The following is an 18,481-nucleotide window of genomic DNA, read 5'->3' on the forward strand; positions in this document are numbered from 1 at the left end:
CTCCCTGCCATTCCCCCATCCCACCCCTGAGGTCATCACAGAGCCCCGAGCTAAGCACTCTGTGCTGTACAGCAGCTTCCCCCCAGCTATCTAGTTAATGCATCGTAGTGTATACGTGTCGATGCCAACCTCCCAATTCAGCCCCCTGTCCCCGCTCCCCTCCGTGTCCTCATGTCTGTTTATGTCTGCGTTCCTCTCCCTGCCCTGCAAATAGGTTCATTGGTACCACTTTCCTAGTGCCTCTAATATGTCCTTCATCTCAAATGAAAACTGTATCCATCTGGTTAAGTCATCTTCTGACTCCAAAAATGTAACTTTGCAAAAAAATGTGCTTTCTCAGGTAATCCTGGATGCCACTTTTTCTAGTTACTCTGTAAGCACTCATGTTTGCCAGACTATCATCCTGAGCCCTCTTCTCATCCTGAATACCTTTCCTGCAGCATGGCATCCATAACAGCTCATGATAGACCATTAACCCTGACCTTGACCCTACCCTTAACCTTAATCTGCATTTCCTTCCCAGACTTCTCTATTGCAACCAATAATTGTATTTCCAAGTGCTTCCTGAACATCTCCACTTAGCCTTAACATTGTTATCTTGCCTTCACACCCATTGCCTTCGCTGTTCTCCATCGCAGTGAATGACATCTGCATCTCCCCAACCTGGGAACCTAAGAGACATCCCTAAGTGTCCCTCTCCTCCAATCCCTTCCTCATCTTACCAGCGTGTTGTCACTTTTATCTTCTGTATCCACTTTAATCCATTTCTTAATCTCCATTCACATTGTGGATCCCTAGCACAAAACCTTCAGCAAATTCCCAAAACAAGATTCCCCGAAGGTGAGCTTCAACCCACTATATGTTCGTTCTCCCATCCCTCTCCTTTCCTCCAGCTTCTCCAAACTACACTCAGATCCCTGAGATGCAGCCCTTCTGACGCTAGGCCATTGCTTGTACAGAATGCTCTTGGTTCTAATTCCATGTAAGTTATGCAACACTTGGGCTTCCCTTGTGGCTCAGCTGGTAAAGAATCCGCCTGCAATGCAGGAGACCTGGGTTCGATCCCTGGGTTGGGAAGATCCCCTGGAGAAGGGAAAGGCTACCCACTCCAGTATTCTGGCCTGGAGAATTTCATGGACTGTATAGCCCATGGGGTAGCAAAGAGTTGAACACAACTGAGCAGCTTTCACTTTATGCAACACTTGCTCTGTTTAAAGCTTTGTGCTTAGAATTTAGTATACAAATAGGACATTGCCCTTATTAAGGTCACCACAGTTTTCCCAGGAAACATACAGGAATCAGTTCTATATAATATGCTAGGTCAAGATAAAATTAGGTAATACTTTGGTCACCTGATGTAAAGAGCCAACTCATTGGAAAAGACCCTGAGGGCAAGAGGAGAAGGCACCAACAGAGGATGAGATGGTTGGATGGCACCATCGTTTCAATGGATGTGAGTTTGAGCAAGCTCAAGGAGACGGTGCAGGACAGGGAATCCTGGCATGCTGCAGTCCATGGAGTCACAAAGAGTCAGACACGACTGAGCGACTGATTACTACAAGAGCACATAGTGTTACACCCACATGGCCATAAATGTCCTTCTGACCAAGTGCCAAGGTACCTCCTGACCCCCCTCTAACAAATAACTGGTTTCTCCTCTGTGTTGTCACAGTTCCCTGCCCAGACCTACCTTCCGAAAGCTTTTTGTTTGTTTATGTTATAATTGCTTAAATGTCTGTCTTCTGGAGTGGGGGGGGTTAAATTAGGAGTTTAGGATGACATATACACACTGCTGCTGCTGCTGCTAAGTCGCTTCCATCGTGTCCGACTCTGTGCGACCCCAGAGACAGCAGCCCACCAGGCTCCCCCATCCCTGGGATTCTCCAGGCAAGAACACTGGAGTGGGTTGCCATTTCCTACATGTAAATAAAGTAGATGATCAGCAAAGACCTACTGTATAGTACAGGAAACTGTCCTCAATATTCTATAATAACCTAAATGTGAAATGAATTTTAAAAAGAATAGATATATGTACATGTATAAATGAATCACTTTGCTGTATATCAGAAACTAATACAACATTGTAAATCAACTATACTCCAATATAAAATAAAATAAACTTTGAAAAAAAGAAGAGAAAACCCAGTCATGAGACTAAGCTGTAGGGTGTGTGTGTGTGTGTGTGTGTATTTCATGTTTTCTAACATTTCCCAAATATACTTATTTTAATATGAAGTTTCTTCTAAAAGCAACAAAGTCAATAATATCTATAAAAGTAAAATATACTGCACTTTTTAAAGAATTATTTGTATTAACATATTTTATACAAAATTAAAAGGTACAAATATGAAACAAAAATAAATAAATACCTAGTCTAGTCTATCTTCCTAGACTGAAAGCGTCTGTCCCTCATGTATCTTTATAGCCACTGTGTCAAGTACATGTAATAATTATTGAAGAAATGATTGAGTGGTACCTAAACTACAATAGCAGCTTAAGGAGCCCTGGAAATCAATAAGCAGACAGTCAGCAAAGCCAGTTTACCTTTACATCTTATTCCTACAGTGATCAATTTGAATAAAAGTCACTTCAAGCTGTTTGAGATATACATAAAATGTTATATGGTGAGGCTTCAAGGTACTTATCTTTGTTGATGATGAGAGAAATTCCAATTCATTCAGGTCTTTGAATAGTGGACTTCTGGGTTAGACTCATATCTTATAGTTCACATTCAAATATTGTGGCAAGCTTTTAAAATGTATTCTTTTGTATGGACTGTTTATCAAGGGACTACCATAGTGGCATGAAACAGGTACTTTCTCAGTCATGTCTGACTCTTTGCAACCCCATCAAATTGTAGCACAGTGTGTTATACATTTTGATGAAACTAGCAGGTGCTATTTTTACAAAATGTTCATGAAAGCTGCTGCTGCTACTGCTAAGTCGCTTCAGTCGTGTCCGACTCTGTGCGACCCCATAGATGGCAGCCCACCAGGCTCCCCCGTCCCTGGGATTCTCCAGGCAAGAACACTGGAGTGGGTTGCCATTTCCTTCTCCAATGCATGAAAGTGAAAAGTGAAAGTGAAGTCGCTCAGTTGTGTCCGACTTTTAGTGACCCCATGGACTGCAGCCCACCAGACTCCTCCATCCATGGGATTTTCCAGGCAAGAGTACTGGAGTGGGGTGCCATTGCCTTTTTACAAAATGTTCATGAAAGCTAGGCAGTACCAATCTTGTGAGTTTATTTATATCACTATAAAGATACACAAAGATTGAAAATAGGATAGAGTTTTACCATAGTGACTATAAAATTAAAGTTAAAATTGTTTTTAAACTCTGTTAGAGTATAATAAATCCAAAGATGTATGGCCATTAAGAATTGGCTTTCTGGGACTTCCTTGGTGGTCCAGTGGATAAGAATCTACCTGCTATTGCAGGCGACACGGGTTCAATCCCTGGTCCAAGAAGATTTTACATGCCCTGGAGCAGCTAAGCCTGAACACAACTGCTGAGCCCCTGTACCACAACTAAGACCCGAAGCAGCCAGAGAAAGAAAGGACGGAAGGGAGAAAGGAAGAAAGGAAGAATTGGCTTTCTGTGTAAATGAAGCTCTTAGATAAAATATATGCACCAAATACCAAGGGCAATCTAGGTCTCAAATTCATGTTATTCAGTAAAAATGCTGCGCCTCAATCTAGTTTGCTTTTTGGTGCTGGGTCCCCTTGACGTTTAGTATCTGGGCTCTCTTACTAATCATGAGGCCCTCGTCAAATTATTTACATCTTCAGAGCCCGGGCTGTTTCAGTTTTAAATTCTGGGATATGATCCCACCCACCTAATGGAAGGTGCTTGGGAAAAAGTCCCTTGTAAACTGGAAAATGACACACAAATATGATGAGTTATTACTCCAGGCAGAGAGAGGACAGCGTAACAAAAGCAGAACGTAACGAAACATTTTAAACTTGGGAAATTGCAAAGAGTAGGGAACTGCTGAAAAGTGGGTTGAGAGCTGGTGTAAAGGATCAGGTGAAAACCGTTTAGATCTTATTCTGTAGTCAGTGGGGAGTCACCAAAAATCTTTGAGCGGGGAAATAACATAATTAAATCTGTGTTTTAAAAGTTAATTTAGGGTGAATTAGAAAAGGAGAGACTGGAGACAGGGTAACCATTTATTACATAACCCACGCAGGGGATAATTAGAGCCTGATTTACTGCAACGGCTATGAAAACAGTGAAAGAATGGCAAAATTAAATCTCATTTCATAAGTAGAATTTAAACTTCATTTGTCGTGCTGGACAGTAGGAGGTAAGAGATAGTCTGGCTTGATTGGCTAAACTGAACTAATCCCTTTTTGCTCAAAAGAAGAAACTAAGAAGAGCAAGCTTACAGAAGGAAGGGATAAGTTTAGTCTTAAACATTGAATTGTAGTGTCTATATTCATCATATTCAGCTTTCTGATATTCATCACGTTGTAGGTGATCAGTGAATATTTGGTGACTGTATCAATGAAAGAAGAAAGAATTAAAGACTAGGAGAGACTTAAGGGAAGTTACCCAGAAAGGACTGGAAAATATTGGTCTATATGACAGAGGAGAAACGGCTAGAAGTACAAATTCTAAAGTCAGCGTGTAAGCAAATTGAGATCCGAAAGGAAGAAGAAAGTGAAAAAAGTAAAAGTGTTAGCAGCTTGGCCTTCTCACTTCCATACTTTTTTTTTCCATTTCAATTTATGACTTAAATCTATCATCAAACTGTAGTTGTACCATTAAATTAAAAATACCATTATTTTTTCCTTAAGACTTCCCATAATACAACAATATAGGAACAGATAATACTTTTCATGGACTAAAAGTGTGCCGAACAGAACCAAAATATTTAGTGCATTCACTTGATAAATTGTGACCCATATACACAACATGTTGCCTGAGAGGTTTTGGAGCTGCTGGTCTAACCCACTGACCATCATTAATTAGGAAAGCCAATGTGGAGAGAGAGGGCCCTTCATTTCAATCAGAGTGGGCCTTGCTCTTATAGGCCCAGCCTAGACTAGCAAATGAGGACGGCAGAGTGAATAAGAATATGGAAATAAAAAGAAATTAAACCTAACACTTTAGGAGTCTTAGTGTAAATGGTTCATATCTACAAAAGCGATATCTGAAAAATATTAAAAATATAAACTAGATACAAAATACAATGTACTGTGGTGACCTAGATGGGAAAGAATTCACAAAAAGAGGGGCTATGTGTCTACATAGAGCTGACTCACTGTGCTGTACAGCAGAAACTAACACAACATTGTAAAGCAACTGTACTCCAATAAAAAGTAAATTTTAAAATATAATGTAAAGCAAAAACCAAATTCTAAATATTAATTGTATGAGTGAAAGTGAAGTCACTCAGTCGTGTCCAACTCTTTGTGACACCATGGACTGTAGCCTACCAGGCTCCTCTGTCTATGGGATTTTCCAGGCAAGAATACTGGAGTGGGTTGCCATTTCCTTCTCCAGGGTATCTTCCCGACCCAGGGATCGAACCTGGGTCTCCTGCATTGCAGGCAGACACTTTACCATCTGAACCACTGGGGAAGTTTAAATTGTATGAGTAAAGGGGTAAAACTGATTGTTAGAATTCAAGCAAACTACATACCTGACAGTTTATAAAATTTTAGCCTTATCATCCCTTTCCGCACAAGCACACACACACGCACACAAATCAGTTTTTTTCATAGCTGATACATGACCAATTTACTTGCATTTACCACTGTCCTTTGGCTTCACCTACTCCCTGAAGAATTAAATAACCAAAGAGCAGGATTAAAGGAGGTAACGTAACAGAAGAAATAATAATACTAAAATAATATATGAACCAGATCACTGAGTAATCAAGAGTTGACTGTATTTTTAAAACAGTCATCATTTATCATTAGAGCCCAAGAATTCTTGTTTCTCAGTTAATAAAAAAATTTCTGTTAAAATTGCTTCTAAATGTCAAGTGAATATAATTCAAAAAATGAGAATATAAAATTAGAACTGTTTTTAGAAGCACCATTAAAGCCTTGTAATTTCACTGACTTTTTAGATTTTCCAACTGAAGTTACACCTATGGACATTTTTTCTCCTTGTTATTGGCTAGTGGACATGAACTTGGAGCAGTTTTTGTCAGCTCAGAGGCCCCAGTTGGTTTGAATGGTATTTCCCCACAAAGGATAATAATATTGATTTGCTACAGGCATCTTTGACTATTAAGGATTCGGAAAGCTAAATTCCACTTGAGATGAGGAGCTATGATTCACAGGACCCAGGTTAATAAGACAAGAAAGAGTATAAGATATGTTGAAATTACTTAATCCATAAAGAGTCATCCAAGAGACATAGATATAGAGAACAAACATGGATTCCAAGGGGAAGTGGGGATGGGATGAACTGGAAGATTGGGCTTAACTTATATACACTACTATTAATATGTATAAAATAGATGACTAATGAGAACCTTCTGTATAGCAAAGGGAATTCTACTCAGTGCTCTGTGGTGACCTAAATAGGAACATAATCCAAAAAAGAGAGGAGATAAATATATGTTTAGCTGATGCATTTTGCTGTACAGCAGAAAGTAACACAGCATTTTAGAGCAACTATACTCCAATAAAAATCTTTTTAAAATGATCATCCATAGTTTAAATGCATGTGTTATTTACAAAATCTGGGGGAATACTTTAAGGTAAGACTTTTTTATTCCATCAACTTCTTCACTAAAATATTTGCTTTCTTAACGGAAGGCAACTTACTGTATTGAAGATGAATTCATTGCTTCCCCGGTGGCTTAGTGGTAAAGAATCTGCCTGCCAGTGAAAGAGATGCAGGAGATTTGAGTTCAATCCCTGGGTTGGGTAGATTCCTTGGAGAAGGAAATGGCCACCCAATCCAGTTTTCTTGCCTGGAAAATCCTGTGAACAGAGAAGCTATGGGGTTGCAAAAACTCAGACACGACTGAGCCAATGAGCACGTTCACAGTGTACAGTAGAGTTGGGATCCCAACCCACAGCTCAAAGGCCACTCAAGATGAAGTCACCAAAGAATAAAAGAGAAGTTGAAGCTACTAAAAAAATATCATCAATAGTTAAATGCCTATGTATTTGTAAAAACCTGGCAGAAATTTAAGGAAGAGGATTTTATTTATTCTTTCAGCTTCTTTAAAATGTTCGCTTCTTAAAGCAATTTACCGGTTAAAAATGTTTGCCTCTTGTATGGAATTATTCCCTAAAAAGCAAAGGAAGCCAAATCATTTTTCCAATTGTGTGTATACTATGAATAGAAATGCAAGTTTATGTTGATGCATGGGTCAAAATTTCCTATAGACAAAAGAACAGCAGTAAATTCTAGTTTATTACATCTCTGCCACATAAACACCACAGGACTTAACCTGAAGATCTTTTAAGTTACTGAAAAATCTGATCTATGTGAAAAAAAATCTGTCTTTGATAATAACAGCATAGGATGTCTCTGCTAAGTATTGGTCCATATGAGTTTCTAAAAGAGGAAATAAACTATTTAGATTGCCTTCAGCACTGAAGTATGAAGTTCAAAAGGAGGTTTCCACAAATAGCTAGAGAATCAGAGATAGATTCTGTCCAATTCAGATATTTGGAATTACTTAGGAGAAATGAAGTAAAGAAAATAACACTGATATTATTCTCTAACTCAGCATGGCCTGCATCGGGCGGCGGGGGGCGGGGGGTGGGGTGGGGAAAGGACACCAGAGTTTTAAAGAGATCCCCCAAATCTTGTTGTATGGATGTTGGTTTTCCTCTTTGTTTTTGTTGGCTTTACTTAGAGCCCCATGTTGAGCAGAGTTCTTGATGCTTTTCTGGGGGGCCAGCAGAGAACAGTGTACACCATCTAGTGGCTGAGTTCAGAACTGCAACAGTGCAAGAAGCGTTTGAGCAGAGTGCGGCGGTGGGCGTTTGCCGCCATGGCAGTCCACAGATACTCCTTCCACATGTCTTCAAATGCCTGAGGAATGCTAAAGCGATTGCCATGAATTCCAGAGGGAAACCCTCACCGCACATAAAAAGATTCGATCGAGGAAGTTAATTTAAACAGCCCTCAGTTAAAATCCTACTTTATTCTGACTACGTAGGTATAATTACTCTGCTTTAATGAGAACTCTTTTTACTTGCCTGCTTAGTACCAGAATTAATATTCCTACTGTAACAGTTTGTTATGTCAAGAAGTGAGCAACTTGGATGGGAGAGGAAATAGGTTCCATTTATGATCACATGCTAAGAGAATTGCTTCTCTAAATCACTAACCAAAGCTGGGTTTGCCGGTCTTTGAACTCCTAGGGAGCCACGGAGCTACCACAACGACCTTGAATCCACAGCCACAAGGCACATTTTCTAGAAATCAAATATATAACGTCTTCTACATGCACTGGATTCACAACTGCAATTCAAATGTAGTCAGTGAAAGAACATTATTATATCATCCATAGTTTGGTGGGTAATTTTCATCACTATATCTTAGTACATTATGCTCATCTAGAAATCCAGAAAATTTATTTCTTTATTTTTATACAGTTATATATAAATTACAAAAAATAAACATTTAAGAAACAGAATGGTCCTGACGTCTGCAAAGCTGCTTCTAAAATTTGTTCTGAGGAAATAATCATTCACATATCACATTCAAAGATATTCACATCGGTGTTGTTTATAAGAGCAATTAATAAGAACCAAACTCAGGTGTTTGACAATTAGGGGATGTTGAGTGAGTTTTAGTTTATCCATACTGGAAAAAAAAAAATATATATATATATATAATTTATATATATATAAATAATATAAAATAAAATATATACATACCACTGTTTAAAACTACTAAGGAAAAATCTATATTTTTCTTAATGAAAATACCATACATTTAAGGTGACAGGAGAAGATTAGAAAAGCAGATATATCATATGCATACCATTTTTATGTGTTTGTGAGAAGGCAAAGAAAAAGTCTAAAAGGATACCTTTTATCCCATGAGAAATGAATAATTTATTTTTACCAAGCTTATTACAAGAGAAAGAAAAGCGTCAAGGATGCCTCTGAAGTTTTTGTCCCGAGCAAGTAGAAAGATGGAATTGACACTGACTTCGATGGAAACATTTGGAGCGGAAAGTCAGGGTTTATTTGGAGGCATGTTAAGTTTGAGAGCACATTTGGTACCCAAGTGGAGCTGTATTGACGTGAATAAAATCATGTGGCTGGAAGATCACCAAGACAGTGAGGTGGATGGATGTGAGAAGAGATTTCAAGGTCATGCTCTTGGGGCATGTCAACGTTAACAGATTGAGTTGATGAGCAGCAACCAGTCGTGAGTCAAACTAGAAAGCAGCTGCTCAGGTTGAAGGAGGATCCAGAGAGAATGGTCTCCAGGAAGGACACAGGTATAGGAGAGAGTGGTCGATGCAAAGTGACGCAGCTAGATCTCATGAGACGAGCGATGGGAAATGACATTTCACTGATCAACATGGGCTTTGACAACAGCTGCTTCAGTGAAATGATGAAACTATTCATAAAAGCCTCATTGAAAAGGCTCAAGTGACGATGGAAGGGGAACAATTGGAAACCTGGAGTAAAGGCAACTCTTTCAAGAATTATTTATATAAAGGAAAACAGAGGAATGGGATAGGGAGGAAGACAAGGATATTGATCCAAGAATGTTTTTTAAGGTGGCAAAGCAGCCCTTGTTTCTCTGTTGGTAGGAGAGATCTGATAAAGAGCCGGGGGCGGGGGTCAGGGGTGGAGGGAGGGCAATGAAAGACACAAGGCGTGATAAAATTGCTCAGAAAATATCCTTGAATAGTTGAGAGGGAATGGGACGCAAATGCAGGGCCTGACTTTAGAAATGAGTGTGGATGGTCCATCCACCCTTAATAACAAAAGGAAGCAAAAGGAAAGGTAGGGTATAGATAATACTGATGCAGGTAATTTGGTAGGTACGATGCTGGAAGCCTGTGGGAGTTCTTTTCTAAATGTTTCCATTTTCTCAGTGAAATAGAAAGCAATGTTATCAGCTAAAAGTAAATCAGGGAGCAGATGTTAGAGAGTTGAGAGAGAGCAAACTACAAAATAGTCATTTAGGACAAAGGTCAGAAAAGTTTTTCTTTAAAGGGCAAGGTTATAAATATTTCCTCCTTTGCAGGCCATTAGGTATCTGTTGCAGTTCTTTAACTCTGCCATGGTAACAAGAAAGCAGCAACAGACCATATATTAACTGGTGGCTATGGTTGTGTTTAAATAAAACTTTGTTTACCAAAACGTTAGGTGGTGGGCCCAGCTTGGTCCTAGACCTTAGTTTGATAATAAATGGTGTAGGGGAACACAGTAGGAATTTCAGGCAACAATAACATGAATTTTAAATGATGTCATAAAAATATATCTCCAGCCACATGCTGGAGTTGTGTGGGGCTGGATATAACCAAGATTTGGGTTTTCTACACAAGTATGAAGAATGGAGAAAGGAACAAGAGAGTTGAGTGTGTGTGTGCCAGGAAATTATTAAAAGGCAAGTATTGGTATCTATGGAGAAGGCAATGGCACCCCACTCCAGTACTCTTGCCTGGAAAATCCCATGGATGGAGGAGCCTGGTAGGCTGTAGTCCATGGGGTCGCTAAGAGTCGGACACGACTGAGTGACTTCACTTTCACTTTTCACTTTCATGCATTGGAGAAGGAAATGGCAACCCGTTCCAGTGTTCTTGCCTGGAGAATCCCAGGGACGGGGGAGCCTGGTGGGCTTCCGTCTATGGGGTTGCACAGAGTCGGACACGACTGAAGCGACTTAGCAGCGGCAGCAGCATTGGTATCTAAGCTGAGTCAGGAGGGAAGCAAGGACTTGACAGCTAGTGGGTAGTGGAAAAGAGAAAGGCTTAATGGCTTTAGGCCTCACCACTAGCCTTAGATGCTCAGATGCTTTTCCTGAGGGACGAAGGCGATTCATTAGCTATTTTATTGGAGAGTAAGAACTAAACTGTGGTTCATACTATAGAGTGACGATGCTTAGAGTAGTTATCATTCTACCAAAGAGATATAATGCTGCTTCCCATTTTATCAACTTGAAGGAGAAGCCACAGTAAGTTGAATGCTTGAAGGACAGTCTTGCTTACAGTAATAACTATTTTTTAGTTATGAGGACTACTCTCTCTCTTTTCTTCCTCTGTTATTATGAAAAATGTTCTTGCCTATTCCCTGTCCACAAATAATACAGACACCCATTGTCATGTTTGAGTTAATGGTCTTTTTTCCCTCTCTTGATTTCTCCCTTTTTCTTGGTCTTCAGCTCTTAAGCCTTTACACTTGGTTATGTTTTACATTTTCTGGGTTGACACTTGAAGATGCTTACACTCTTCTTTTTTGCTCCCTTTAGACCTTTATCTCTTTTGATGCATTTATGATCTTTAAGATGATGGCTACTTTTTTTAATTACAGTAAGTCCACTACATACAAACAAGTTCTGTACCAAGAGTGCATTCATAAGTTGGGTACCTGTTAGCCCAAGCACCCAACTAACACAATTGTCTATATAGTACTGTACTGTAATAAGTTTATAGTACTTACCTTTCACACAAATGATACATAAAAAAATCCCCAAGATAAAACATTTTTAATATTACAGCACAGTACCTTGAAAAGTACAATAGTACTTTCATTTTAATAGCTGGCATATAGGGGCTGGCATTGAGTGAACAGGCAAAAAGAGTTACTGACGAGAAGAATTAGAGGAGGTAGGTAATGGTAGAGCTGAAAGATTATCAGCAATAAGAAATGGAGACAAGCTGCAGTTTCACTCAAGCCTGATGTTGTTGGCACAACATCAGCATCTGGTTCCTTGGTGGAACCAGATACACATTCGCATCTTTGAAAGCTCACAACTTGAAGGTTCGAGTGTAAGGGACTTACTATTATTTTAGCAGAAACATGCCCAGGTGATGAAAGAATGTTAACATGATCTAAGGACAAGATCCTTTCCCTGTTCACTTGGTTAAGGCTTTACTCTCTTCCTGAAATCTTCACAGCCTCTCTACTGAGAGTAGTTGACTCTTTGGTATTTGGGCACCTCCATGACCTTGTCTCGCTCTACTTTCCCAACTTGACATCCCATTGCTTCTCAAACCTTGCTTTACACTCTAACCCAACCAAGCTCCCTAACAGTTCCCCAGCCACCATGCCTTTCTGCATACATGGCATTGACTGGAATTCCCTGAGCTCCTCAGCATCGCTCCATTTCCCATCCTTCCTTCAAAGACCCATCACAAATCTCCTTTTAGCTCTTATTTTACAAGACAACTTAAAAAAAAATTACTCATTTGCCTCATCCTTCACTGTACTTTGGACTTATGTCATTACCTATCCTCTACTTTTTCTGTCCTTTATCGATGCTAAAGCTGTACTTTGGCCACCTCATGCAAAGAGTTGACTCATTGGAAAAGACTCTGCTACTGGGAGGGATTGGGGGCAGGAGGAAAAGGGACAACAGAGGATGGGATGGCTGGATGGCATCACCGACTTGATGGACATGAGCTTGGGTGAACTCCGGGAGTTGGTGATGGACACGGAGGCCTGGCGTGCTGCAATTCATGGGGTCACAAAGAGTCGGACACGACTGAGTGACTGAACTGAACTGAACTGATATTCTACTTTGCATTATATTTTCATGTGACATAGATTTTTCCTTCATTGGACATAAGCCACTGCATTCTTCTCTGTTTTATACATAGCACGCAGTAAGTGTCTAATATATGTTGTTGTTGTTGTTGTTCAGTCATTAAGTCCTGTCCAACTCTTTGCAACCTCTTGGACTGCAGCACGCCAGGCTTCCCTGTCCTTTACTATCTTCCAGAGTTTGCTCAAACTCATGGCCATTTGTCGATGGTGCTAGCCAACCATCTCATCCTTGGTCACCTCCTCCTCCTTCTACCTTCAGTCTTTCCCAGTATCAGAGTCCTTTCCAGTGAGTTGGCTCTTCACATCAGGTGGCCAAAGTAGTGGAGCTTCAGCTTTAGCATAAGTCCTTCCAATGAATATTTAGGGTTGATTTCCTTTCGGATTGACTGATTTGATCTCCTTGCTGTCCAAAGGACTCTCAAGAGTCTTCTCCAGCACCACAATTTGAAAGCATCAATTCTTCGGTGCTCAACTCATATCTGTACATGACTACTGGAAAAACCATAACTCTGAATATACGAACCTTTGTCAACAAAGTGATGTCTCTGCTTTTTAATACACTGTCTAGGTTAGCCGTAGCTTTTCTTCCAAGAAGCAAACCTCTTTTAATTTCATGGCTGCAGTCACCATCAACAGTGATTTTGGAGCCCAGGAAAATAAAATTTGTTACTGTTTCCACTTTTTTCCCATATATTTGCCATGAAGTGATGGGACTGGATGCCATGATCTTAGTTTATGAATATTGAATTTTAAGCCAGGTTTTTTCACTCTCCTTTTTCACCCTTATCAAGAGGCTCTTTAGTTCCTCTTCTCTGGCTGCCATCAGAATGGTATCATCTACATATCTGAGGTTGTTGATATTTATCCTGGCTATCTTTATTCCAGCTTGTGATTCATCCAGCCCAGCATTTCACATGATGTACTTTGTATGTAAGTTAAATAAACAGGGTGACAATATACAGCCTTGATGTACTCTCTTGTCAATTTTGAACCAGTTCATTTTTCCATGTCCACTTCTAACTGTTGCTTCTTGATCTGCATACAGGTTTCTCAGGAGACAGGTGAGGTGGTCTGGTATTCCCATCTGTTTAAGAATTTTCCACAGTTTGTTGTGATCCACATAGTCAAAGGCTCTAACGTGGTCAATGAAAGAGAAATAGATGTTTTTCTGGAATTCCCTTGCTTTTTCTATGATGTTGGCAATTTATCTCTGGTTCCTCTGCCTTTTCTAAATCCAGCTTAGACATGTGAAAGTTCTCAGTCACATACTGCTGAAGCTTAGCATGGAGGGTTTTGAGTATTTCCTTGCTAGCATGTGAAATGAGCACAACTGTATGCTAGTTTGAACATCCTTTGGCATTGCCTTTCTTTGTAATTGGAATGAAAACACATCTTTTCCAGTCCTGTGGCCACTGCTGAGCTTTCCAAATTTGCTGGCATGTTGGGTGCAACACTTTCACAGCATCATCTTTTAGGATTTGAAATAGTTCAGCTGGAATTCCATCATCTCCACTAGCTTTGCTCTTAGGAATGCTTCCTGAGGCCCACTTGACTTCACACTCCAGGATGTCTGTCTCTAGGTGAGTGGCCACACCATCGTGGTTATCTGGGTCATTAAGAACTTTTTTTGTACAGTTCTTCTGTGTATTCTTGCCGTCTCTTCTGCTTCTGTTAGGACCTTGCCATTTCTGTCCTTTATTTAGCCCATCTTTGCATTAAATGTTCCCTTGAGATCCCTAATTTTCTTGAAGAGATCTTTAGTCTTTCCCATTCTATTATTTTCCTCTATTTCTTTGCATAGTGCACTTAAAAAGCCTTTCTTGTCTCTCCTTGCTCTTCTCTGGGACTCTACATTCAGTTGGGTATGTCTTTCCCTTTCTCCTTTGGCTTTTGCTTCTCTTGTTTCTCAGTATTTGTAAGGCCTCCTCAGACAACCACTTTGCCTTCTTGCATTTCTTTTTGGGGGGATAGTTTTGGTCACTGCCTCTTGTACAATGTTAGGAACCTCCATCTATAGTTCTTCAGGCACTCTATCAGATCTAATCCCTAGAATCTATTTGTCAACTCCACTGTATAATCATAAAGGGATTTGATTTAGGTCATATCTGAATGACATGGTGGTTTTCCCTACTTTCTTCAATTTAAGCCTGAATTTGGCAATGAGGAGCTGATGATCTGAGCCACAGTCAGCTCCTGGTCTTGTTTTTGCTGACTGTATCGTGCTTCCCCATCTTTGGCTGCAAAGAATATAATCAGTCTGATTTCAGTATTGACCATCTGGTGATGTCCATGTGTGATATATGTTAGGCAAAAATTAAATGAAATCTCTTATCCTCACGGAACACATGTTAAGCTAGTTTAAACCACACAAGGATCATCAGCATACCTCTTGATAATATGGGGACCTGTGTCACTTCATCCTAGTCACAGCCAAATGTGAATCTTTTGGGGACCATACATTTCTACCCCCAATAAACCAAAACTGTGTTTTAAAGTCCATTCTCTATCAATTTCGTGCTCTAACAGTTTCATGCTTTTGTCAACTAGTTATCACAAGTGAAGGAATTTTGCTTCTTTGGGGTTTTGTGTCCTTCATAAAATTAAACAAGGTAAGAATATTTGAAGGAAGAACTAAGGAAAGGGGACAATAAAAGAACTAACTTTTATAGTTTGTCTGTAATGAGCCTGGTGCATTCTGTAAGTTATCCAATTTAATTGAATTCTTACAATAGCCCTATAAGGTAGATATTATAATTCACATCTTACTGATGAAGAAAACCACAACTTCTAAACTCACACAGTTAAATGATATCAAACCTAGATCTGTATGACAGTTTACTGCCTTCCATTTTAAAAGGCAGATTGCACATAAGTCTCCAAGACTGAACCTAGGAGCTAAAGCCACATGCATTTTGCATTGTTAGTCTACCTTAACTAAATTGCTTTACTTTCTTCATCTGAAATGTAAAAGTATCGGTTGAAAGTTACAGAAATCCAATTCAATATAACTTAATGATTTGTCATCGAGTTAACAAATGTTTATCAGGTGTTCTCTGTGTGCAAGATATTTTTTCAAGGCACTAGGGATTCAGTGATGAGCAAGGCATTAATGCAGCCAGGAGCCTAACATTTTAGTATGTTTTCTGTCTATGCAGCTAATATATTTAGTATGGAAATACTTTATAAACAAAAGATCTGTCTAATGATAAACATTTCCAAGAGCTATTGAGAATACTACAAGAGGGTAAAAGAGTGATGAATAACAGAGGAGGCCTTTTTTAATGGTTACCTGGGAAGGTCTCACTTTCTAGGGACACTGAATGAAGTGAAGGAGTGAGCCATGGGAATACATGAAGGGAAAACATATAAGGCAGAGCAAACAGCAAGAGCAAAGTCCTCAACCAGGAATGTGTTGGGGGCATAGGGGAAATCCCCAAGGAGATCAGTGTGGCTGGAGCACCACTGGGGAAGGAGACAGTGGTAGAAAAGTTGGTTGAAGGTGGCCAACAGCCTGGCCTTATGGTTCTTGTAGGTCATTTCAAAAACTTCAAACTTTACTGAGGTCAATGGCAAGTAAGGAAAAGACTGACCAGAAATAAATGTCATCATCTGACTTGGTTTTTGGAGGATCATTCTGAGAGCCCTGTGAAGGTTAAACCAAAAGGGGTAAAGGAGACTGTTAGAAGGCTTTTTAAAAGGCCAGTGGGGAAAGGGATTTATAGACCATCTAAACAGGAGAGGAGAGCTGCTCTGACCTTATGGATAACTCAGAAACAAAATGTCAAAGTTTGGTCTCATTTCTCCTGGCTCCTGTTCTCCTCTCATTTCTCCTTACTCAGGTTTGCTTCTCCATTTTCACAAGAAACTCCAGGATCTGTGGCCAGAAAGGAAAGATTTCTTCTTGTTAGAGCCAGGATGAAATTCCCGCTGAGGGGCCTGGCTGGACCATGGGGCCATCTTGAGACTGACCAGTCACTCACTGTGTCCACCTCTGTGCTTATGGCCCAGGGCATGGGGTGCTCTAAGGATACCTGGAAGGAGCAGCAGGATAAAGAAGTATTCCTTTTCTGTCACTTTTTTTATTTTTTAAGATAAGGCAAAGCACCCTGTGAACACAGCAGAAGGATGGAATGGCTAGGGAGAGATTAAAGATGGTGTATCACTACCTGATAGAGGCAAGCCCCAGGGACTTCTCCCTTCTCTGGATTTCTCTGCCACAAAGCTCCTGGACCACCGTGTACTCCTTACAGATGGTCTCCTATGTCTCTGCATTAGTGTTTCAAATAATATAGCAACTTCAAGCTTCCCAAGAAAATAAAAAGGGCCATAATGTAAAAAGCTCTGATAAATCTAGTACCTATAATGAGACTGTGCTGCGTTTGCACATTGATTTTGACCACACTTCCCCAGAGCCCAGAAGCAGTCGTGTCATACATACCTATATCTGCAGTTTATTGAGAGAACTTCACATATGGGACTAACCAAAAACAACTTTTTTCCCCAACCACTGATTTTGTAAAACCTCTGTATTGGATGTCTCATCTCTCCCTGTGGCTATAGGAAAAGTTCTTAAAGCAACCCCAGGTGTCTTGGGATAGTCAATCAAAACCTTGTTCTCTAAATATACTTAAAGTTTCTCTGTCTCCTGTGGGTCCCCAAGTTCAGTGATTTATTGGGAGGACTAACAGAATCAACATATAGTCTTAATTATAGCTATGAGTTATTGCAGGGGGGAAATAGAAGGCAGGATCAGCAATAAGAAACGATGCATGGGGCAAAGTCCAGAGGAAACCAGGCTTTTCGCAGTGGAGACACACGAGTTGCACCCATTCTTTCCAGCATACAATCATGACAACACCTATGAAACGTTGTCTACCAGAGAAGCTCATTAGAGGCTGAGTGCCCAAAGCTTTCACTGGGGCTGGTCAGGTAGACATATGCCTAGCACACACCAAAATTCCATACTCCCAGAAGAAAAACAGCCTAAATCTCTTTGTACAATTTGGGCACAGACAGCCAGTCTTAGCTAAGGTAGTGAACTGCTCTTGAAATCTAAGTTCCCTAACATTAGCCGAAGTCCAATCTTTCTAGGAAAGGCCAGACTTTTCCAAGGATAGCAGTTTCAGGCCTGCTGTGTTAAATCTTTCCTGCACACTGAGGCTGACATGAAGGTGAGAAAGACTGACTCACCCTTGGATGGAAATCAACCATGCAAGTAGTCTGGTTCAACCAGAGATAGAGCAGAAGGGGAAGAAGACAGAGGAAAGCTCTTATTTGCCTGGTGTTTTTAGAACCTGACTTTCAAGAGGTAAATGCTGCAAAGCTGACTTTGTTTTCTCATGAGCTGTCTTTATAGATATTGTTGTACACCTCTTTCTTATTTTTTAATTTTTTTTTAATTTAAAAAACTTTTATTTATTTTTCTTTTATTACGATCATTATTACTTTCTGGCAGTAATGCCATGCAGCATGCAGGATCTTATTTCCCTGACCAGGGATGGAACCGCCTCGCTATGTTGGAGGTGCAGAGTCTTAACCAGTGGACCTGCAGGGAAGTCCCAGTTATGAACCTGTTGAAGGCGTCCCACTGTCCACCACATGGCTTCTGTTAGGGTCACCTTGCACTAGCAATTAATCTTCTTGGTTGGAAAACCTTTCATGGCAGTTCTAGCCAAGCAGGCCCACAGCTCAGCCCACAGGGAGGTACTGGGTGCTCTTTTTTCCACCAAATCCAGAAATACGGGCTCCTCCTGCCTCCACTCTCTTCC

At 40.2% G+C, this 18,481-nt stretch overlaps 1 protein-coding gene across 1 annotated transcript in view; it reads left to right on the forward strand.

Moving 5' to 3' along the window:
• The window catches only part of KLHL14 (kelch like family member 14), a 108,656-nt gene that overhangs the window by 57,395 nt on the left and 32,780 nt on the right, over positions 1-18,481 (forward strand). The window lies entirely within an intron of this gene.

The sequence above is a fragment of the Bubalus kerabau genome, chromosome 21, assembly GCF_029407905.1.
Source record: "Bubalus kerabau isolate K-KA32 ecotype Philippines breed swamp buffalo chromosome 21, PCC_UOA_SB_1v2, whole genome shotgun sequence".
Classification (NCBI taxonomy): domain Eukaryota; kingdom Metazoa; phylum Chordata; class Mammalia; order Artiodactyla; family Bovidae; genus Bubalus; species Bubalus kerabau.